Below are 25019 nucleotides of genomic sequence, written 5' to 3'. Positions count from 1 at the left end.
AATTCATCATTTTTTTAAGATATTGATCTAGAGCAAACCTCATATTCATATTCAAGTAATTAGCTTAAATGCTATCCAGGTTTGTGATATACACAGAAAAATATTTGGGTTGAGGCCATCCCATTCTGAAACATTCAGAGAGTGTGGTATTTAGAGAGGCATTGAACTGATGCTGGATAGAGTTTTCAGATCAGAGATGAGAGAAAAAAATCTGAGCCTTGAGAGAGAACCTACTTATTTCTGCCACACTTAGATTCATCCCCAGAGGCAATTCCCAGCACCTACCAGAAAAGGAAATGTGCTTAGCCTCCACCCTTTTGTGATGCTCAAGAAAGGACGATGAAATTCTGTTGCAAGCACCAGCAAGCACAGCACAGTGAGTTTTTCGACAAGCAAGTAGGGGAGCTGAAGTAGTTAGTTCTATGGGAAATGTGTACTTGAATGGATAAGATTATTATAGCATTGGTGGATGGGCAGTGAGAAACAACATTTGCAAATTATTTTGAGGAGTACAGGTGGAAGACTTCCTGTGCCAAGCACTTTGGAGAACAGAAGGCTGATATGGGTTTGGCTTTTTTTATAAGGACAGTCTTCCTGTGGACCTTTGGACATGTGACTGATTTTTGCTCTTTTGAGTGAAAATGAACCATATACTTCCAAAATGTGTCCCAGCTGCTAATTTACCAGGTATACTTCCAGGAGCTGTGACTAACTCAGTTTTCCCACTAGAGCTCTTGCTGTGGCCCGGTCCAAAAGCTACTGTTGAGCATAAGGTTTCAGCTTTCTGCTGCTATTCTGAAACATGGCCACTTTCCAAGAAAGTAGTATTTCTGCTCTCCCCAGCATCATAAATCATTCTCTTAAACAGCAAATGAGTCCACTCATACATCCTGCAGTCATAAAGGGTAACTGCCCTGCCCTGGAGTAGAATGGCGATCTCAAATTTTGTCTTTTCCTTCCCTCTGCTTCTCACTGTTACAATCCTTTATAACACTAGCAACAAGACAGCCCTCGCTGCACTTCCAGGCCATCACAAGGACATGTATACAGGGAACACACCTGTGTGAATGGCACAGGAAGGTCCAGCATGCAGCCCTCTTCCTGGCTGTTGCTGTAACTGAGAGCCGATGCTGCAGGGGGGAAAAAAGGGAGATTGGTCCTTTCCCAGATACTGTCATCTTTCTCAAGAGACTCAACAGCAGCATACAGATTCTGTTCAGTATGGGTATGGTCCTGTACAATACTGTAGAGCTGTACTGAACAAATGAGTACGCTGGCCGTACTTAGTCTGTATGGCAACTCAGACAAAGCTTGCATATCACTAAGGATGTACAGATCACTGAAGATGTATACAGTTTAGTAGAGATTTCAGAATGAATATTTCCATTAAAGCAATTCTGTCTCTATGGTCTGCTTACAGTTCCTTTCAATGTGTGTCTGTAGAAATTGGTCTGGAAGACTGTCTACACCAAAGATTTGAGGAATAATGACATTTTCTTACTGCCATTTAATTTCCTCCTTTGGTGGCAAAGGAAAGCAACTTTGAACCATTGTCAGGGCAGAAGCTGCTTCAATGAGATTTTGGACCTGTCTGCTCAGAAGAGTGCTAAACCAAAAATCCAACAATCTAGGGTGCAATATATCCTATTAAATTCAAGTTAGCCCACTAAGCTTTCATCTTGGTGCTCTTAAGATCTTGCTGTCCTTCAGAAAATGCCCTGGTTGATGGAAGCTTCTTTAGACTCGCATGCATGTTCTGGGATTTCTCCCATACTGCAGGGCAGGAGATAGTCCAGTGAAGCAGAAAACGTAATTTGCTTTGCTTAAAACCACCTGCTTCCAGCTGATTATTTTTTTTCCTGTGAAGATTTTATTTGGGGAGAGGGATATGAAGAAGGGAGAAGGGGGAGAATGAAAGGCAAACACCTGATATTTCAGAGGACCTGAACATTAAAGATGCCAGTGATCTTCTTACGCATGCAAGACTTTACAGAACCATCAGTGTTTCTTAACATGGCACTACCAATTAAGAGCAGAGCTATAAACTCTGTACTTTGCAGTGCCATGTAGAGAGTAGAGAATACCACCTAGGCAGTTGCTGCAAGAAAGTGTAGTTACTGAAATAGGTCTAAAGGAAAGTATTAAATGGTTTGGTTTTAATATCTAGAATATTTATATTAGGGTCTCACTGGTTAGGATAAAAACATCTTCCATTTTAAAGGTCAGGAAATGCCATCTAGCTGAAATCAGCCCTTTATGCTAGATAGAATATGCACATAGTAGGATACCAGCTGCTTTCATGACCTTGCAGTATTTTTTCTGTGGGCACAGGAAGTGTTCAGAGCGCAAATAAATGAACTGATGGATGATGAGGCAAGGTGAAAGGAAAGAAGGGACGACCCCTCAAGGCATTTGTCAGATTCATCATGAAATATTAGACAGCAGGTTTAGTCCAAAACGCCAGAAGTCTCAATGACACACGATTGAGCCTTTATGATTTTTCTTTTTAATAACTAAGAATTTAGAGGTGGGGGACTTTTTTTTTTTTCTTTTAATTTCTTCCTTGATTCTAGAGAGCACCAACTACTGAAAGCAATAGTTTTGAGAAAAAATATTGATTTCCCCCCTGTTCTTTATTCTGTTTGAACTCTACAACTTCCCTAATTCCCCCAGGGAACAATTCTCTTCCCTACAGAGCTACACTCAGTTTCAAAATTGACTTGAAAACAAGAAAACAAAAATCTGTCTTTCTTTTTCTTGTGTTCTAAAAGTTCTGACAAGGGCCTTTCTCCAGAGAGCCATCTTCTTCAATCTCTTTGTGTTTACTGTCACCTGCTAGCATTTTGTTCTGCCTTAAGGAGACAGTAAGCTAGCTACGCTACCTCCTTTTTGTGGCTTCTTCTACCCACTGGCAGCTCATACTAGACGTATCTGAATGTGGTCTTCAGCTTGACCCCTACTGATTGCCCTGACTATTTATCTATAACCAGAACATTCATATTATTTCATGGATGGATCTCTGTAATTGCCTGCATTTTTCTCTGCCTTTCCCTCTTTTTGTTCAGTTTGTTCTGTACTTGGGAAAGATCAGAGTCCATGACTGTGTATGGGGCAACACACAGGAGCCTTCTCTAGTGAGATACTCACTAATAATCTACAGTAAGAATCTCTTATTTCTCCTGGAGTTCTGTATTAAATTACCTGGATACTTAATTAGACAGACTTAATTTGATTTTACATATCCACATGAATTGTGCAATTATTATTCAGCCTCTTGTAGCTTGCCTCTGCCTATGACATACCCTGTCTGATGAGGGTAGTGACACAGATACACAGAGACATAAAATGTCTCTGTGTCACTTTAAGCATCATGTCAGTGCTGTTTCATGGAATACTTTTAAGATCTCCAGGCAAGCAGGCATTTCCCTGAAATAAAGAGCATTACCAAAATACTGTCTTATTTCCTCATCTTATAGTATACACATATAACTTACATAGTGTTATAGCTATACACAAGTCAAGATTTCTTCACAGGTCTGGGGCCAGAATGCTATTTGAAGCATGTACCTGGGTATCAGATCCTATGTGTTGAACATCTTTATTAGACCAGAGACCTCTGTTCAGCTGCAACAGGCCTGAAAGCTGGTTTGCTTCTGCCTCCACAGTAATTCACTTTCCTGTACTCCATCTTCATAGGGACCCAGATAAACAGTTTGCTCCTTCTACAGCACATTATGAATGAAAGACCAAATAGAAAGGTTTCAGAACAAATTCTTCTAATCAGCAGAAAATATATACAAATCTGGATTAAGAACATGCATGCTTTTCACCACTTCCCTTTCATGACATTTTTTTTTCTGGTCCAATAATACACTTTCATGATTGCGGTTAATCGTGACTTTCCCTCTGGAAATTGGCATATGTTGCCTCTTTCCCAGTCAGCTTTTTTTGCCCAGTGTCAGATGGATATTTAGTTTCTAAAAAGCTGGTGTTCTTCTTGCTGTTAACCCAGCTTGCTTGCTTTATCAAAAATCCTACTCTGAGAATACCCTTATGTTTGGTTGCATACAAATTTTCTTCTTTCCTAGGGATGACCTGGGCAGAACTGTTTTCTTTCAAGGCAAACATCAACCTTAGCATAAACATGTCACAAGGTCTGATAGAAAATATTTGGCAAATATGAAAAAAATCTCAAATAGTAAGACACAAGTTGTCCTATTTTAACTGCCTTTTGCACAGAAATGTTCAAACTGAAGCAAGCCCTAGCTGTAGAAATAATGGAGATGGTTCTCCCGAGAATCCATGTGGTCAGTGATTTCTTAGATTCACTCTTACAATAGTCTGAGTAATTTCTCTCTTTATTTACTCTTTTTCTAAACTGAATAACCTCTGAGCCCATGTCCTACATTGTCTTTGAAGCTGTCGTTAAAGAAGAAAACCATCTACTAACATCTGTTTGAAGGGAAAAATCCTGTCACTCTTTCCATAGCAGGACTCTAATGCTTACATTTGTCCTCCTCAGACAGACTACATGTACCAATACCCAATTTTGTGTTGAAGAAACATTAAAGTGAGACATGTCATGAAGCTAAGAGTTCTCAGATGAAGAGCTCTTAGTACCTGCTTAACTTGTAGCTGGCTTAGTCATATACTATTTTAAGATTTTTCTGCTTTATAAAATCTCATTTCAATATTAAAATATTAGTGGCACTGCAATGTTATTTCCACGGTGCCCTGCTTAGCTCCAGGTCACTTATATGTTGTCAATCAGTCCTACAGTGTTAGTTATTTATCTATCACTTAATAACCATGCTGCAGAGAATAATTTATCTGGCATAGCATGGTAATTTGTACTATAATTTCACCCCCGCTGCTACAGACTTGCATTCCGTTACAGCAATGATTGAGGAAAATTAAGATTCCTAGGTCACACTTTGGGCTCTATGTTTTCTGCCTTTCATAATTTCATTTCACTTCATCATCTTTGATTGAAGAAAGGGTTCATCTAGAAATGTGAGAAGTGGCTCAAATCACTGTGTTTTTCAGCCCACTAGGACACAGTTCATGAAGATAAAGGGAAGGAGACTGTGCAGTCTCAAAATTGGCTCAGGAGACTCATCCATCGCCGAAGCTGAATCCATTGTAAAGGCTCTGCAGACAAGCTCAGGCTACATTTTTTTGTTTCTCACTTCTTTTAGAAATGTAAATAAAACATATATGTACCATTGATGCATCCTTTTTTTCCAAAGCCTAGCCAGCATTAATGCCAGTCAGGTACAGAAGCCAACCTTATCAGACACTCATCTGCACTAATTAAGGAGCCATTTATCACAATTAAGTGTGAAACTAGAAAAGGGAGTAAATATAAAGAAAGTAAAGAAGACTGAAAGATAAGGTAAAAATTGTTACTCATAGAACTGGTTTTACTCATCCTCTTCTAAAGAACATAACAACCATACATTATTTTTTAAAACCGTGAATTCTATTATAATGATTAGATGGTGGAGTTTCTTCCAATCCTAGTGGATAACCATCACAGTGGATAACCATCACTCTATTTCATGTACTTATTTTTAGATGGAGGAAAAGGTATGGACTATAACATGCATTGGGCAATGGATTTTATCCATTGCCTGCTATTAAGTACTACCATTTGCTCTGTTTTTTCTGTAGAACAAAGAAACATTCACATTCAAATTGTCTCCAGATGTTGCAGCCTTCAAGAAAGGTATTAAAGATGGTAATTTTTTGATACAAGATAAATTAATTGATATATGCTAAAATGAGTATCTAGGCAGATTTCTAAGTGCTAAGGCAACATAAAAATTAACAAAATCAGCAATATCAGTATTATGGAGATTAATTTCACCTTCCTGTGAGAGATTAAGGGGACTTGCTACAGACCTACTTCTGCATCCCTAGCATTTATTTATTTATTTTAGGTGGTATATAAGTAACCTAATTTATTTCTAGGTGGAGAAGAACTTCTACAGAATTTGCAGAGCATCCAGCGTGCATCATCTGCTTATCCAGAGCCGACACCAAGTTCTCTGAAGAGAATCACAATCAGCCATCTTGATTGTTCCCTTGGTTTATTCGTAAGAAGCATTTTGCTTGCTGGAAGCATTTTGCTTGCTGAACTCTCAAACATGACTTTGAGGCTAATTTATTGTAAAACTTTAGTTCTCAGTATAGTCTCTTGCTGCCTGTTTCTGTTAGTACCTTTCAAGGATGACTTCCTCCCTGCATCTTCCTGGTCTTATTTTGCAGGTGTTCCTTTCATTTCTAGCTCATATTCTAGCAGGTGGCTAGTCAACTTTGGCATGACTTGGAGTAATTGTGCTCAAGGTCCACTTTGGCAAGGAATCGAGCCTTACAAGTTTAGATATAAACTTCATGTCTTTTTGCACATTTAGCCTCTCCAGGTGGTGGGTGATAAGCATCCACCCTTCCCCTTCTGCTAATCTCTACAGAAAATGTAGGCAAGCCTTCCTAATGGCCTTTTAAAAACAATGAAGATAAATTAAATAAATTAAAGGTCCATTATTGGGGGAAAAATGTTGACTGCATTATTATAGAGTGTGAATTAAGGTGTCATAATATGCCATTTGACAGATCTTCCTCTCCTTGCCTGTGCTGGCTTTGGGTGCAGACAGGATCAAAAGTTTATAAGAATTGCCTTCAACCACTTTTGGAGAGGATGGCTGGAGACAGCAAAACTGGCCCTAGAAAATTTCCAAAGTCCTTATCATTTACAGGATTGAGTAAGGTGGGCAGAAGCCCAGGTGGAGCAGTTTGTTCATTAAAGTTTGGTTTTCAGAGCTCACCTTTATGAGGTAACGGTATGACCAGAGAATCTCCACCCTGTTTCAGGTCTGAGTCCAGCCACATGAGACGCTTTGGAAAGCCAGGATTTTACCCCTGAGTCCTGGCCCACCTGTCAAGGAGTTATAGGTTTCAGTCGTTGCATTCAATCTTTAAGTCAGCTAAAATCCTTGTATTTAGCCACATGTCTTTTTAAGACCTTTTTGGAAACTTGAGAGCAGGTTAAGCCCTCCATGTAAATACAGCCCCAAATAGATACTAGCATAATGCAAGAAATGTTTTAAATGCAGAAACATTTTAGATACCAAAGCAGATATAAAAACTAAATCTTTGTATCTGCCTTGTACTAGCTTTACACTGATGGAACAGCAGATTTTAATCTTATGGACTAATCCATCAGCATATTGCAGTGATATGGAAACTAGTCATAATGGAACAAATTGCCAACAGCTGACCAAGTCCTTGGAGCACAATATATTCTGGAAGGGTTGTTCTCTTTACACTAAAACTAATTTCCACTCTCAGGTAAAGAAAGATTGCTCTGGATTTCTGCAGTACCATATAAAGGTTTTGGGCACAGAACCTGGAAGATAATTTAGATACCAGGGCAACTGATAGGAGGGAAGTGAAGAACTCCGCTGCCTTTCTTTTCATTTTTTTTTAAAGTCTTAAATTGCTTTCTTGTAGTGCAGAAGAATCTGAAACCTCATATGGAGTCTCCATCCTTCTCACTCTGCAAGCCAGATGAAACAGTGGAGTGAGCAAGCTTTTATCACTGGGCAGAGGTCATCACAGGTGAACCAGGAATGAGAACACTTCCACAGTATCAACTCATAGGCAAAACTGAGAAACATACTTGTCAGCTCGTTTCTGTATTGGTAAAAGCCATTTTCGGGGGATGTACTTCTCCCAGCTGCTGGTTCTCAGTTATCCCTATGCTACAGGTGTTTTTTCACTCATTCGGCTTCTCTACCTGGGCCTTTTTCCTCCTCATCCATCTTTGACTATCTCCCTTATAGATTCCCCTACCAGAAAGAAAGGGTTTCTTCAGCAGTGGTTTGCCCACTCACCAGCATTTTGCTCAAACGATGTGTTTCTTCTGACCCCTTTTGCCTCATATACAAGTGTTAGCATACTTTTTTGATTTGAGAAATCTTTTCAGGTTTGTCTTCTTTCACTTGTTTCCATATGTGCCTATTGACCTTTGCAAAAGAAAATAATGTGACTCCTCATCAATATTCCTCTTTATCTCTAGTATAATTTTAACATCACCCTTTATAAAAGTAACTAAAAAAACTGAGATATCTGGGACTTGACTTCCAGTATCTGTAAACTGCTTTGCATCATCTTGGGAACTAGTATCATACAAATAGCAATAAAGCTAGTGATTCAGAGACTCAGAGAAGGAGCTCAGAGAAGGAGTATTGAACAGAGAAAGATAATGTTTTTCAGTGTTCTGTTATTACAAGAAGTAGAATGTGCTGGTCTGGCTCTGAATGGCTTACCTGAAAATCAGATGTAGAAGATGTCTGCCTTCTCTAAACATCATTTGCTTGCCTTTGTAACTACAGTTGTTTTGACTTTGAAATCTGCAGTGTACATTATTCTCTGGATGCATAATTTGAAGTTAATTATTTTTACATATGCTTACAAAATCTAATGATTTTCAAAGGTTATTCTTCTCTGAACTTGAGTGGTTATTTAGATAATTTGAAAGGTTATGTCACTAGCTGGTTTCTTATTCATTGGTTATCTTTACACAGTTTTTTATAACGATGTTTGTCTAATGTGAGTATTCAATGGCATTCACAACTGTACATTAGGATGCAAAGCCCTCTATCACCAAAATATCCCACTTAAGCAAAAGTTGCAGGCCTAAGTGTGTATTCTGCTACAATGATAACTGCTCCTGCTGCCTGCAACCCCACCAGACCCCCTCATGGATTAAGAGAAAAGAAGCATTCCCATTTCTGACAAACATCCTAGAGGAACACTGTAATATTAGCAGAAAATACTAAATACGGTCTCAGAGAAAAAAAAGGAAAAAAATTATGTGAGAAACAGTGAGAAACAGTGGTCTTTTGTTATTGTTGTTGGTTTTGTATATTGGACTGGGTGGTTTTCCTGGCTAAAATTCCAGGGTGTCCTGTTCTACCCGGTTTCTTTCTGCATCAAACCTCTGAGAACTGAATGGAGGAAGCAGATCTGTTCAGGTAGCCTTTTCCAAAGATGCAGGCTTCTCATTTCTCAAGAAATAAGCTTTTGGGAGAAAATGGTCCTCTCTTTGTGTTTATTTATATTCATATGGGAGGAACAAAGCAGCACAGATCAAATTAATCATAATCTATGACTCTTGCACGATTCTAACAATTTTTTTTCTTATCAGTGAAAAAGATCCATGTTTTGTGCCCATTTAAAGAGGTGCTCTGTGTGTGTGCGTGTGTGTGTGTATGCATTTAGAAGGATGCTTTACTAAATGAATTGGATCTCCTAGAGAGACACCTGGGGATACTGTGTAGTTGTGTCCCATTGGTATGCCCAGTTACATTCATATTTATAAACAACTTTATCCTCAGAACAGGAACCATTAAATCACTACCCCTGAGGCTGCTCTGGCTGTGGTAGATAAACGTAAGTATATCTATGTATTTTTATGTCTAAGGATTGTAAACCTGCATAGAGACTTAAAAAGGGCAAAAGTTCATAGCAGGATATGATTGAATGGACGGATGGTAGGAAATAGGATCAGATGAGAGTACAGTGCCTTGTATGGAAGGAAATCTGCTCGTTAGCAATGCAGAGATGCTCTAGCCAAGAGCCAGGCAAGTGTCTCCGAGGAGCAACATTTGAGAAGTCTACAGGCACAGGATGCCTGTGAACAGCAGGAAGATGACTGGGGGACCACAAAACAATTCTGGAAGCTTTCAGTTGTTTCAAAGCATTACATTTTCCTCTGCATGAATGTGCTAATGTGACTTGAGTAGGGAGTAATGCAGTTGTAAAGTAAAATCATGGGTTTCCATCTGCTTTTGTTTTCACACAATGTCCAATTTGTACTATCTTAAAATCTTGATGTTTAGCTGATTTTTTCTAATCTTCCATTTGTCTGGGATCTGCCCTGCAGATTCAGAGTTCCATGGAAGAACACTCCTTCCTACCGGAGACATTGTTCAGTCTCACATGATACAAATATACAATATCTGTTGCTTTAATTACAGAACATTCTGATTTGGAAGGGACCCACAAGGATCATTTAGTCCAACTCTTGAGTGAATGGCCTTTACAGGGATCAAATCACAACCTTGGTGTTATTAGCACCATTCTCTAACCAACTGAGCTAATCTCAGGGTCAAAATTTCAAAGTGGTAGCATTTTATTTACAGAATAAGAGAATATTCTGAGTTGGAGGGGACCCACAAGGATCATCGAGTCCAACACTTAAGTGAATGGCCAATATAGGGGATTGAATCCGTGACCTTGGCATTACTAGCAACAAGTTTTAACTAATGGAGCTTATCTCAGGTTAGTGTGGGTTTATTTCAGCTCCTTTATACCTGTGTTATCTCTCTTGTGTACCCACCATGCTTATGGAAGGTGTTTGCTAGACAGTTTTGGAGATTGAAAGATGCTTTAGCAGATTAATTGAACGGCCAGAAGCCAAATGCAAACACTGGGATACGTTTATATAGTTTCGATGGAACGCTCCAAAAGATTCTTTTGGTTTTCTTACCTCATTTCTTGTATGTTTCTTGCTGCAGTGACAGCTCGAGGTGATCAATGTTTAACACATACAGCAAGATATGCCTGATCCTACAGATGGTCATGAAAAGTGATCCAGAGACAGGCATTCTGTTTGTAGAAAGCTGTTTACAGCACCTGCTTTGAAGTCCAGTGACAACTGCGTTAATTCTGCTTCCACCTCAGTCTTTACTGGTAAGGCTACCCTTCAGGATGCCAGGCCCAAGACTAGCAGGAAAGTCTGGATCAAGGAAGACTTACCCTCTTGGTGGATAAAGAGCAGACTAGAGAGCATATAAACAAACTGAACATACCCAAGTGTACAGGCCTTTATGGGTTGCTCTCCTGAATCCTGAGGGAGCTGGCTGGTAACACCGAGAGGCCACGCCCTAGTATCTTTTAAAGGCTGTGGCAACCAGAAAAGCTTCCTGAAAACTGGAGGAGAGTGAATAACATTCCTAATGCTCGAAGGGCAAGAATGAAGATCTGGGGTACTACAGGCTGTTCAGCCCCATCTTGGTTCCTGGGAAGGTGGTGGAGCAACTAGTCCTGGGAACCATTTGAAGGACAAGAAAGTGATCAGGTGTAGTCAGCATGCAATGATGAAGGGAAAGTCATGCTTAATCAGCCCCAATAGTCTGCTGTTAAGTCCAGCAGGAGACAAGTAACTTGTGGTGTGTCCCAGGGATGGAATGTTCAACATCATCATTAATGATGTGGCCTATAGCACAGAGTGCACCCTCAGTTAGTTTGGGAGAAGTAATTGATACAGTGGACAGCTGTGCTGCCATTCTCAGTGTTCTCGATAGGCTGGAGAAAAGAGCACAGAGGAACCTCATGAAGTTCCACAAAGGCATATGCAAAGTTCTGCTGGGGAGGAGCAGCAGCAGCAGCATGCAACAGTTCAGGAGATCGGCTGTCTGGAAAATGGCTCTCTGGAAAATGGCTCTGCAGAGAAAGACTTGGTGGTCCTGGTGTACAGCAAGCTGTCCAGGAGTCAGCAGTGTGCCCTTCTGATGAAAAAGGCCAGTGCTATCCTGGGGTGCATTAGGAAGAACATTGCCATCAGTTTGGGGGGGGGGGGGGATTCTTCCCCTCTACTCAGCTCTGGTGAGACACATCTGGACTTCTGGGTCCCCCTTAGGTGAGTCCACAGACTGAAGTTCTCAGATCTTACACTGTTCTTTTATTGGTAGAGTGAGGATTGTATTGGCTCCAGCTTGGCCACTGGATGTGTTTTATGATGAGAATAGTTCAGTCTTCTTGCCTATTCCACACAGGACCTCTCATCTGAGCCCAGCCTCAGAAGGCATCTGCTTCAATTATACACATGAATACTGCAATAGCTTTTATTGGCACAAGATTTCTGATTTTTCATAAGAAGGACCTTATGAATATGCCTGATAAAGTTCTGATTAGAAGGTGAAGATTAGTAGCTGAAACAGTATTTGTGTAAGAAAACCTCTGCTATAATCTGGAGTGATTTGTGAAACATTTGTCCCCCTCCTTGATATGACCCCTACCTTATAGTCCTTCTTCTCTGGAGTGCATGAGGGAAACCTAATGATTAACTTGCTGTAACAGAAATAATTGAAATCCAATTTTCTTAAACAAAGATATGCTTACAGAACATGATAATTGAAATATATAAAAAGTGAAGAGTAAACTTAAGGGTATTGTAGACCTATTTTGTACAGAAAGTAGCCATGTCCTGGTTACTTTCACTTCATTTTTCCATTTTTTAGATCATACAAAATAGCTTGTTCTTTGAGAAAATATTTTTAACCACAGAGAATTGGGTACAGTAGCAACATTCCTGCAGGCTGCAGCCCAACATTAATTTACTCGTTAATGTAAACCAGTAAAAGAGTACAGGCCAAACACTGCTTTGTTATCCCTTTGCAACCTTCTTGGGTTCATGGGGGCTGTAAGGACTAAAAAGTAGCTGTCTGACTTCATGTAACTGGCTGAAATAGAATGTGTAAACTTAATACTTATTGAAAGGCAATGACCATTTATTTTGGATTCGTGTTACTGATTGTGGTTATGTTCAGTCCAGGAAAGGACCTGTACTGCCAGTGCTGTGTTGAGAGAAAAAAAAAAATTAAGCTATTAAAAGAGAGCATCCTGAGATGATTTAAGAAATCAAAACTACTCAGGGCAAAGTAGATAGCTGACCCAAACTGAGACAAGCACAAGAAAGGGCTTACAGGGCAAATTCATCTCCGAAACAATTCCTTTCCCTTTAATAGAACTACGGTAGGTAAAACTTGACCTATATGGGTAACCTTGCTGTAAGAGAGGGATCTTCAAAGCCTCAAAATAAATTTTTCCTCATTTTGGAACTGTTGCTTGCATAGAGTGGGAACTGGCCATGTACTGTGATGACTGGCTGATCTGGAATGCATGCTACAAACTGTGCAAGCTAAGTTAATGGAAATAATGAATGTGAGGTTTTTTAAACCTTATTTCCCAACGAACCTTATACAAGCACTTTGAGTGTATTATCTCAAAGGAGGTTGTTTCCTTATGATTTTTAAGTCCGTTGACTACTTTCAAGCAAAGTTAGCAAATAAATTAAGGTGAAAAAGAGAGATTATTTCTACAGATTTTGCAAAAATTGAGAGAGACCCTTCATACTGCCTTCATAATTGGAAAGATCATTGATCTGACCTTTTATTAGAATAACAGACGATCTAGCAAAAAAAGATAATTTTTTCATTATTTGTTTCACTTCTCATCTCTCCTCCTTTTTCACAAGGGAGGTCCCTACTGAAGCATTGAATTACTTTAACTGTCTGTGGGCATATGTTCTGCTCTTAGTTAAAAGTCACACACAACCTCATATTCATAATGACTGGACATGGACTTCATCTTTGTACATTTTGCCACAGTGAGCAATCATTGCCAAAGTGAGTACAAGGCTGTGATGTGTCAGAGTAGAAAACTTTATCTGCTGTCCAGTTATATGTACAGCTTCCAGGCTGTAGAACCTGGCATTAAGAATTACACAAACTCTTAATGAGTTTATAGACTAAACAGAAAGGAAGAGAATTTGAGATATTTGGCTTCCTCAGAGCTGGGCAGAAAGCTAGTGATGAGAACCAGGACTCAAATCCTGATCCCTAATCTGAACTGTATCTTTTAGCCCCACAAGATGCCTGTTCATAGCTCTAGTGTATTGTTCTTGAGAAACAGCTGATGTCAGAAGTGTATCTGTAAAGAGACTATCTTTCCTTTCTTTTTCACCACTCCTCCCCCCCCGCTGTTGAAATAATTTCCTGTCTTAGCTGGTTAACCTTTCCTACTCATTTCTGTTTTCACGTAATTTCTTATTATAGTTGCAAGTTAATCACAAATCTATTGAGAGACTTCTCTTTAATCTAGCAGCCTTCGTTTACTTTCTGTATCATTTAAAACTGTTGTGCTACGGTTAAGAGTGTCCAATTACACTCACTGCAGGAGAAAAAAACAAAAGATCAGCAGCCTACAATTTTGGCTGAAGGTATCATCAAATGGGAAAACAAATTAGGTGCCTAAAAATAAAATTAAGGATAAGAATTCACATGCCAGAGTTGCTTGTACTCAGTGACACAGAATGACTGGTCAGATAATTGTTAACCTTTTCTCCCTAAATAAGAAAAAAAAGGGTGATTTTTTTTAAACAGTTCTAAAACAGAGGAGAGGCAGCCTTGTATAATGTGTACGGATGATGTATTTTAGAGTATCTGCCACTCCAGCTTCTTAAATCTCATTGTGCACTTGCTGTTGTATAGCAAACCACCAGAGATTTCTCTGACTCAATCAATAGATTCATATACTAATACAAAAATTATTAAAAAAACCTCTTCTCTTCTGTATAGGCTAGTGGAGAAACTGGTGAAAATGGGAACATAACACACACTGACTAGCAGATTACGTGCACATTTGCTTGCTTCCTTTCTTCCTCCTTCCTCCTTTTCTTCCTCCCACTCTCCCTTCCTTCCTTCCTCCCTTTCTCTCTTCTCTCCCTTCCTCTTGCCCTCCCTCTCTTCATAGAGATCTACTAAATAATACTTTGAAATAAATCTGATTTCTCCTATCCAGCACTCAAAGAGTTCATGTGTTAATCAGTGCTCTGGAAGCTCCTCAGTTAGGAAAAGCTGGACAGTCATGGTTTCAAATGCAGACTTGGACACATAATGTTTACTCATGCTTTCCTGCATTTCTAGAACACACAGAAAGTGGTAAGTACTGATTCCGTCATGCACGTTATCACTGCACTGTGGTACTGCCTCACATAAAGCATCTGCCTCAGAACCTTCCATAACCACACTGTGAATGATCTTTAGCACTAAGGTTCCTCTTTCCTGAGAAGGTCAATAGATTAAGCACTAGGCAACTAAAACAAACAAGTCTGCAGGTAGAGAGGAAACAAATAAAAGTCTCTGTCTAGTTATCCAAATAATTAAATTTCTCCCAGAAAAATCAGAGGTGATATCCCACTCAAAAATGCTTGATAGAATGAATTTTACAGAAGAGCAGCTCTTTATAGCTAAACCTCAGATATTATTCATCTATCAAATTGTCCAAAAAGGCCATTGCATTGTCCAAAGCCATTGTCCAAAAGCCATTGCATGCTTCCCAGAATAACTCTATGTTCTCCAATGTGTAAAACCAGGCACAAATATGAACCATGTTGTCAAATATCAGTCCTTATAACTTGTACCTCAAATGTAAATGTAATAGAGTAATTTTCCAGACACAAAATTGATTAAAATTGCAAACTACGATTCAGAGCTTGAAATTCAGCACATAAAACAGCCTAAGCTCAGATTCATTGCCCAAGTTACCATGGCATCTTCTAAAATCATAAAAAGCAAATAAGCCCAGCAATATAACTGAGCCTTTAAAGGGGAAATCTGTCCTCAGTTCAGAAGTAATAAAAGGTCAATCTGTTTCAGATCTGTGTGGCTTAAAATTCTCCTTGACAAAGAGAAGATAGGTTGTTGGTCTGTGCATGTATGTGCCTGTGTTTCTTTCTTTAACATGTCCACAGCCCAGTTCTCAGTTTTCAGCAGAGTGTTTGCCAGCACTTATATGAAAGTGTAAATAAAAGGGGCTTGATGACTCACTGCACAATGGCAGCAACTATAGCATTTCACAGGCAGGACTGCAGCTGCTACCCACCTACCCTTGAATTGGCTCAATATATCCTGTCCAGGTGGATATTGTTGACTCGCCTCAATTGTCTGTGCTAACAGGCTCTCTTTGGAGAAGAAAATGGGGGAAATGAGACAAGCCATTCTGAAACTGCCCTTCCGAGATTCAAAGATAAGTACTCCAAATTCTCAGTCATTGCAAGTCCCTCTAAGTTATTCATCACACAGTGTATGCACCTCCTGGTTTTGGTTAGCTTGCCAATGAACTGCATGGGAGCAGGGGGTAGCATGGTCAAACCCTCTTCCATAAACATGGCGGGGTGCCAGGGACTGCAGAAAGGTGATTGGGACTGGGCAGATGGAGGAGAGGCTCCAGGCAGTGTTTTCCTCATGTGGTATCTGGCTTTAGCAGACAGTGGCAGCCCTTGTACAGCTGGTTTGCTGCACTTGTTTGGGTGCCTTCTGTATATATATATATACATATATATATATATGTACTCACATGTGTACATATCACTGCCTACTGAAGCATTATTAGTGATAAACAAATAGGAGCTGAATCCAAATGCAGAAGAACCCTGACTTTTCCATGTTATCTGATTTCATGAAGCAAAGATTATTTACTCATTACCAGAGAGAGTGAAATAGGAGGAAGGTAAAATTACAGCCTTTTCAAGATAATGTATAGGATGTTGTTGTGTAGGGCTCCATTTCCTACCTCTTTCTGAACAGAATAAAGCAACGAAACTATACTTGGTTATCTTAAAATGCGGGAGCATTCTGTTCTGGGCATTCCACTTCTCTCCTGAAGTAGAAGTTAAATCAGAGTAATTTATGCCCAGTTGTACTAATATACCCTGATAGTGAAGCATTTGCTTCTGGCCTTAGATTACTGTTTTCATCCTCAGATATTTTGTCCTTTCCTATGTGTGCTTACACATACGATTAAGGTCTTTTTAACATTTATGCATTTTTCAATACCTGAATATTCTTAACATTAAGATTGGCTTTTCATTGATCCCTGCAAGCTGGAACCAAAGAATTCATGATAAGACTCCTGTAACTTCTGCCTAGCCTAATAAATATGGGCTATGAGGCAATGCAATCTGCTGAAACACTGGAGCACATTTTAAAAAGTCGTCATGGTGTAAATATTCCTAAATAGAAGTCCATGGTAATCTAATACAATACTGTGATCTGCAATATGGTAATTACAACTGTGACTTGACTCATTAATTTTGGTAACAGTTGTTAAGCAGCTCATTAGGTGGGTATCGAACAGCAGACGTCAATCTGGGGAGCCTCTCAAAACCTTCCAATATTTTTCTTTTCACAGCAAGGATTATAGCAAAGGAGGGAGGAGGCTGGACTTAGGGACATCTGAGCTGTTAAGTTCTGAGTACTTTGCGGTCTTGACAAATACTGTGCTTGCTCTGTGAGCCAGAATTAGGCAAATATATGATTGTGTAACACATTTCAGTTGCTGCGCTTGAAAAATTCCTCTTGGTTGCTCACATCGCTTCTATTTCAGCAGACCCTCCAGTTTCTACTGGTAAAAAAATGGGGCTAACAGAGTATACCCCTTTATGGGATTGAACAGAAATGGTCTCCACTTTCACTTGATGTTCAGGTCACACTTGATGTTCTAATAGGATGATTTTTGGTGCTTGCTTGTATTAATTCAGCTATAGTACATCAACTGGAAATAAACAAGCATTAGTTCTTCATATATCTGTATGCTGGTTATGGTGAACCAGATCACAAAATTCACAAACATTAAAATTACATTGTCAATGCACATGATGTATAACATCTTGAACATATCCTTTAATCTCCCTGCTTCTGCATTCACCTCTCTGCAGCCTCCAGCACCTCACCATGTTTATAGAAGAGTACTTCATCAATTTGTTCTTAGGCACTTAAAGAAATGCTGTGATAATGTCCAAGACTGAACAAAAATGGACAGTGCTGGCCAGAAAGCCACCCTGGACAGAGGTAATTAGATTTGACTTCAAGTATTTAGGTTTCCTGCCTTGTTTTGGGATGTTTCTTGAGCAGATTACTCAATGGAATTCAAATAGACTGTTCTGAAGCTGACTGACTACAAATAGCAGAGCCACTACACACATACAGATCTATGTTCAGGCACAGTGTCCATGGATTTGCAAATAGTTTAATCTTTGAACTTAATGAAACCTGAAAGCTGTCAAACTTGTCTCCTTCACACTCCACAAAACCTGTCCAGCCAGGCACAAAAGTGCCAAGATCACTATCAGACTCTACAGCACGGAGGGAAAACCTGGAGTTATTGAAAAGTTGTTAGTAAAATCTCCCAGTGCAAACCTGCAACTCTTCAGCAGGAATAGAGTCAGAAGTACAGAATCTAAATAGTATCTCCTGCCCAGTATGTCACAGCTAGCTTTCTGTTGGTGCATTTCCCCTGCTGTCTGCAGCCATGAGTGAAGCCTGAGGTTCCAGAAAACCAGGACCATCATCACTGTGTAGTATTGCTTCAAAGCAATTGTGTATTGCAGCTGGCAGACAGTTTCTCAGTTGTAAAAGCTTAATCTGCTTTCCGATTCTCGGCTTTCCTGTGGCTCTTCCTTATGCATTTCTTACTCCACATTATCTACCCAAGACATATCCTGCTTCTGACATATAAACACTTCCCTGCTAAGTAAATGATAATTTTTTGATATGTAGACCAGTTAAACCAATGGTGCAATATAGCTGCCTTCCAGACATTTAGGTATTTTTATCTCTTCAATGACGGAGTACATTGGATAGGGATTTTCATCCACTTTTTTCCTTTCCTATCCTTTAATCATCCTCATTTCATTCTTGATAAACAGTGATGCCGAAGAACACCACAGATCCTATACTGCCTGGAGAAGCACTACTAGTAGCAGCACTTGAGTGGCAAACACTGTTATGTTTATGCCAGGTTTAAGTTTAGCTTAGACATGAGAGATGTAAACTCCATACTGGGAATCTGACTCTAAGATTAGCTCAGCTGGTTAGAACTTGGTGCTAATAACACCATGGTTGTGGGTTTGATCCTGATGTGGGCTTAAGAGTTGGACTCAATGATACTTGTGAGTCCCTTCCAACTCAGAATATTCTGTGAAGATGTGATCTGCTGAATCTTTGTAAGCTGGACTTAAAAAGGCTCCCAGTGCCTTGCTGAGTCAGCTGAAGAGTACAGCTACATAGGATAGTTTTGTGTTTGTTTTTTTGGTGGTTTTTTTTTTGTTGTTGTTTTGTTTGGTTGGTTGGTTGGTTTTTGTGGTTGGTTTTTTTTGGGTTTTTTTACTGGCATACTTTCTACTATTCATCCACATATGGAATAAGACTTTTAAAAGCCTTACTCTCCCTGCCCTGTCCCCTCCCCCTGAATACAATCTAGCTGGTGTTGAATGCAATCCTTCTCCCCTGTGTCACCTTCAGGAGGGAACAGCAATTTTTGTCTCTATCTTGCTAAGTGTGTGTCTATTTTCAAACCTTACTGGCAAAATTCTCCTCCTCTGCTCTTTAATTCTGTAAAATAAAATTTAGTAGGATACTGGTTATATGAAATATACTACAGGTTGGTTCCACCTCCCATAATGGAAGCTATCAAAAAATTGATTGTCTGTTCCAAGTTAGCTGTCCAGGTTCCTTCTGTAGTCAGTGGAGAGACAAATGATTTAGCCCATTCTAAATAAGTACTAGAGGACAAACGTCAAGTTATATATGAGCTGGAGAATACTGCGAGGAATCCTTTTCCCTCTGACTTAATTGTATAACCAAGGTCCCAGTACACCTCAAAGTCAGTTTGGATCTAAATTCTGACAGCCCATCTGGTTTCTCAGTGCACTGGCAATCTTGCTTTGTGCTAAGGAAGTTTTATTTGATGCCAAACTTAGCCAGCCTTTCTTATGTGGAATAAGCAATTTATTGTTCCCCTATTTGCTATTTTTCATGCATCCCTGAAAAGAGGAACTGCTAGATTTTATAAGCTCTCCAACTAACAGTTGACTGAAGTTCTGTAAGAGTGACACCACAGTTCAAGTGATAGCAGAAAGGCAAGCACTTGATTGATCCTCAAAAGTGTTACTAGCACTCACTTTCCTGTCTAACTCCTTCTGCATCAGTCCCTGTCACATATTTTTAGAGCAGGGCACTTTTGCTTCTCCAACTCTGTTGTGTGCCTTCTCTTTGCTGCATGAGCTATTTGCCAGAGGTGAGAATTGAGGAGAAAAACCCTCTGACAGATCTTCACTTCTTTGTCTTGTGATCACCCATTCCCTGAAAACAAAAAGCTTTACTAAATAGAAGTTCTGTTTAGCTTAAACCCCCACAAATATGCAAAAAGTTCCTCCACTCAGAGATTTAAACTATTTCAAACCTGGACAAACACAAAGCTGTTGACTCCTGTTTGAATTTGGATCAGTCTGTCATGGTCTTGCACTGGTGGTACCTTTGGTGTCCATATGCATGTGCATGAGTCGAAGCTGCTGGGCTGGAGAGGCTGAGCCCTGGTGGGAGCTACTAAATGTCTCATAGCATCAGAAAGGCAAAGACAGGAAAGAGGGAGAATGATGCAAGTCCTTCAAAGTGTTTGTTTTGCCTCAAATCTTGCATTTAATGTTTATATTCCTCTTGAATGAGGCATATAACTGTCCAGTGAGTGAAGGAAACTGCCTAAGCTCTTTCTTACCTTTTTTAACTAAACTCAGTTCCCCAAAGTATCTGTTATAGCACTTTTTATTTTGGAATTTCATTTTCTTCCATTCTTTTTCTCTTATGAAATACTCCACAAGATACATCACTTTTTCTACCCTTCAGATTTGGTTGCACCCCAGAGGCAAATTTTCTGAAAAATGTTTCTATCTATCGGTAAGTTATTGGAGAAAGTGTATAAGGAGAGAAAAAAATTTAGGAATAAATTCTGCTTTGAGGAAGCAGATTTTGTCATCCATGCCTTAATTTTAAATAGTTCTAAAACATAGAAATTCTAATAAGCTACTTCCTCATATAAAGAAAAATTGCCATACACTGTAAAGCGGTTGAATTAGTTCATAAACTGGGTATGCTGTGTGTGGTTACTCAGTTACAACCCACTAGATACAATCAATAATTCTGCCCTATCGTTGTACCATAACAATATTGCTTAGGCATAAAGGGCTAACGAAATCCACATCTCTTATGAACTACTGCCTCAGTTTTTCTATTGCAATTCCTCACAAGCTACTTTTTTATGTGTGTCAAGTCTCATCTGTGGGGGAAGAATAATTTAGAGGATCAGTAATGGGATGTGGAACATTTCACCTCCAGGTCACTTGTTTGAATCTAACCCTGAACCAGTAGTGATTGAAAATCATTGCCATCTGATTGCTTTCTTTTACTGGCCTAATGGATATGAACCATTGGTCCTAGTCTAGAGCATAAAGGACTTCCGTCCACATCTGAAATCTTCCTTTGGATTGTAGTTAGCCTCTTTACACTCCCAGCAGAGAGAGGACCCGGGTGGAAGGGGTGATAGTGAATGAATTGCATTACCCCCATGACCTACAGGTAACCTTTTCACATAAGTGAAATATTCTGTTAGAGTTATGGAGAAACTTTTATTGTGTACATGATACTCTGCAGAGAGATAGCAAACCAAGCCTTCAAGTCAGAAGATGTCCCACATTTTTTGAATGCTAAACTTTCAAGAGACTCTCCAATCTTCACTAGCAATCAAGAAACAAAATTTTAGCAAAGTTTTAAGGGTCCTGAAAAACATTAGAAAGTGTGCGTGAGGACTGAAGGGGAGTAGGAGAAAACAAAGGCATAGGTGATGGTCATACAGAAAAAAACCCAATAACTGAAACCACAACAGTATAAGCCAAAAATTCATAACGACTATTATACCACAAATTGTCCAGCAAAATTGGCCCTTTTAGGTTGGATTTGTGGTGGTGAATCTCAGCTTCTCTAGTCGATGCAGTTTAACTATGGTCTTTCCCTTGGCTTCCCTTCCATTATTTTGGAGTGATCTATATGACTGGTTGTTACGCATCATCTGTAACTCAAGAGGAATGTGCCTGGAGAAGAGGTATGTATTTATACCAGAGGTAGGAACTGTTATTTTTAAAAGGTGCTGTATAGCTGTTTGGGACCTATTGGGTTGTTCTGGGAGTAAACCATATTCTTTACTGTTACCTGAGCTGGTTAATAGTGATTCACAAGGGGCAGATGAGCACCACTGAATGCAAATAGCCATGTCCATCATACTGATGCTGCCTTTCCTCTGTCTTGTCAGGCATGAGGCACCTCAAGTACAGAAGCTACTAAGCGGTATTTCTCAGTGCTGCCTCAACTCCCTGGTTCTCCTTTTACAGGCATGTTTGTTTTCTCAGGACAGTAGATCAATGAGACAGTGCAAGAAATACTCTTATTATTTTATTCCACAAGACCAGGTGAAGAAACAATCAGATTAACTCTGTGAAACACAAGCAGAGGAAGAGAAGGTTTGTTATTGCTCTAACTATAAAGACCTGCCTTAATCACAGAGCTTTTCCTAATTCTTTGTCTGATCTACTTAGGTAAAATCCTTTTTGAATTAGCACAGTAATGACAAATCTGAAAGCTAAGGTGAGACATCAGGATTTGGCCCTGCATGATTTTGGATGTTTTGGGTGCTTGTTTGTTTTGTATATTTCAGTACAAAGCAATGTACAATACCAATTCAGGAGGAAAAAAAACGAATGAAAAAATAGGACTGTACTGCTGCCCTCCAGGAGCCAGTAAGAATAATGTCTTAGATTATAAGAAAGGGCAGTAGCAATATCACCAGTGCAAAGTACAAGTAACAACTTCTGGCTGCTTTATCACTCACTTTTTTTTTTTTTTTTTGCCAATTTAAGATCAAGATCTTAGAAAGAATTACATTCTGTCTTAGGAGGAACTGACAGAAACACATTTTCAATTACCAGTGGGTGACAACAGAACAACAATGTTGGTACTTTTTCAAACAAGGTTGTTTCTTGGTTTACAGAGGTGACTATTTATAAATGACTAAACAAGATTCTCTTACAAATGATCTTATTTTTTTTAAAAAAAGTACCCTCGTTGGGGGAATGGAGATGCTCAATTTATATCATACGCTCTGTTTTAAAGGGCAAAGGGTCTTTGGGCACAGAATAGTTGCAGTAAAATATTTTGAATTGATCAGTTCTTTAAATAAAATCTGCCAGTGTGATGGGGTCTCTCCTGCCAGGTCTTTGCACGGACACAATTCTGCCAGACTTCAGTGACCCCCATCTGGGTTCTGTCCTCTGTGAACAAGGCCTTAAAAGAGAGTGTGGTATGATCTGTAAATCGCCATCTCTTTGAAGGTAGAACAATGCTTTACTGTGCAGGCACAAGAATCAGCAGGGACATAAACCCGCTTACAGATAATACACATTAGTGTGCAATCATTAAGGAGAATAAAGAAATTTTTCAGTTTTTCTACACTGAAATGTATGCATTCAGCGAACTAAGCAGGAAGGAAAAAAGGTAATAGCTCTTGTTTCTATGTGATAATAATGAAGAAAGAAGTGTTACTACACTATTCCTGCTTAAATATTTATCTAATTTGAGCTTTGTCAGTGTAAAGAACCTGAATTGTACAATAAGATGACCTGGAACAAGCACTGTTCTGATTGTTAAGAACAGTAAAACAGCACTAGAAATGAATACATTACACAGATGCACATGAGCCAGAAAATGATCCAAGTACAAGGCAGCATGACTCTCGCATAACAGGGCACTGCGTGAGGTTATAAAAGAGATGATATATAAATTACACCAGTATAATGGCCTCTTGGTATGTAAAGGAGTCACATAAACATGGCAGGCAGTGTGATACCTGGGAGCTGGAAACTGGGTAGCAGTAAAGTAGCAAAGGAGCCTGAACAGATGCATCCTAATTTGGCGTATGTTGAGACAATCCTAAACCTGGCTGGCATCAATACTGAAGCTACATCCATTTATGTTAGAATGATAGCCCTGACAAATGCTGGTCCTTTCTGGTACTGGTTTAGTGCATTTTTACAAGTCTGGAAGTGTCATGGTCATGCATGCATGCTCTGAAGTCCAGAATGGAAGGGATGACAGACCCGTTGAAATCTCTGGGCAATAACAGAAGGTTGGAAAGAGTGATCTCATGCTGAAGTCTGCCATTGAACACCCAGCCTAGGAGATCAGGTGTGATGAAAGACTTGGTGTTGATGGAGGACTTTAAAGCATCTTTTAGAAAACTGGTATGGTGACAAACAGCCTGTCAAGCTTTTCCTACCCTACCTTCAAAGAACTTATCAGCAATTCATTGTGGAAAGGCAGCTTGTGTGAGAACAGTTGTGAAAAAACAAGGCACAATTCTTGGGAATAAAAAGTGAGAGAAAGAAGAGTAAACCTAAAAGACTACAGAAAAACACAACCTTGGCAAAAAACTTGAAGCAGGGGTTCAAATAATCTAGAAAAAAAGAGGTCTTCCTAGGCACCTGCAATGGTCTGGGGCTCCCTCTTCAAAGCCAAAATTATGTATTCAGAGTATGAGGACTTTTTCAGATAATCACAGGTCCAGAGACCTTGACTACTACTTAGGCTGGAAATACCAGAAGATTAGGGTTTTTTCCAGTGCTGTTTCCCTAATCTAGACTAAGATGGAAAAAGGCACACAAGAAATACTTCACAATAAGGCAGAAGAGTCTAGGAGAGAGAAATTGACTACTGGCTATATTTTAGAAAATGTTTTATTTTCATTTTATACAATAGTGAAAAATTATGTCTGAATAAAGTTAGTTCTCTCTTTTTCAAAATGTTGAAAGTCCCACAAAATCTATTGCCAGTAACTTGCAGATAATGCCCTGTAGCTAAATGTCTTCCATAATATTTATTCAATATATTTTACTGTATGGAAGCTAAGCATGTGTCTACAACACATTTTTGCATGAACTAGTTTGCAAGAATGACTTGTGGTGGTTTTGTTGGTATGTTGTTTTAGTTTTATTTCTTTTTTTTACAGGGGGAAGGGGGTGGGAGGGGGAGGGCTTGTTTCTGTGGAGAAAGCAGACTAAGCCAGAATAACCACATTGGCTATATTTCAATTAGATGATACAGTACATTATTTACATGCTGCAATGGGTTGACCTTGGTCATCTGCCAGCCACCCACTCAGCCACTTTCTTACTATTTCTCATCAACAAGATGATGGAGAGAGAAAATGATGGAAAGGCTCTTGGATTAAGATAAAGAAAAGGAGATAATTTATCTATTACTGTCGCAGGCAAAACAGACTTGACTTGC

Source organism: Chiroxiphia lanceolata, chromosome 3 (genome assembly GCF_009829145.1).
Source record: "Chiroxiphia lanceolata isolate bChiLan1 chromosome 3, bChiLan1.pri, whole genome shotgun sequence".
In the NCBI taxonomy this organism is placed as follows: domain Eukaryota; kingdom Metazoa; phylum Chordata; class Aves; order Passeriformes; family Pipridae; genus Chiroxiphia; species Chiroxiphia lanceolata.
This window is presented reverse-complemented; position numbering follows the sequence as displayed.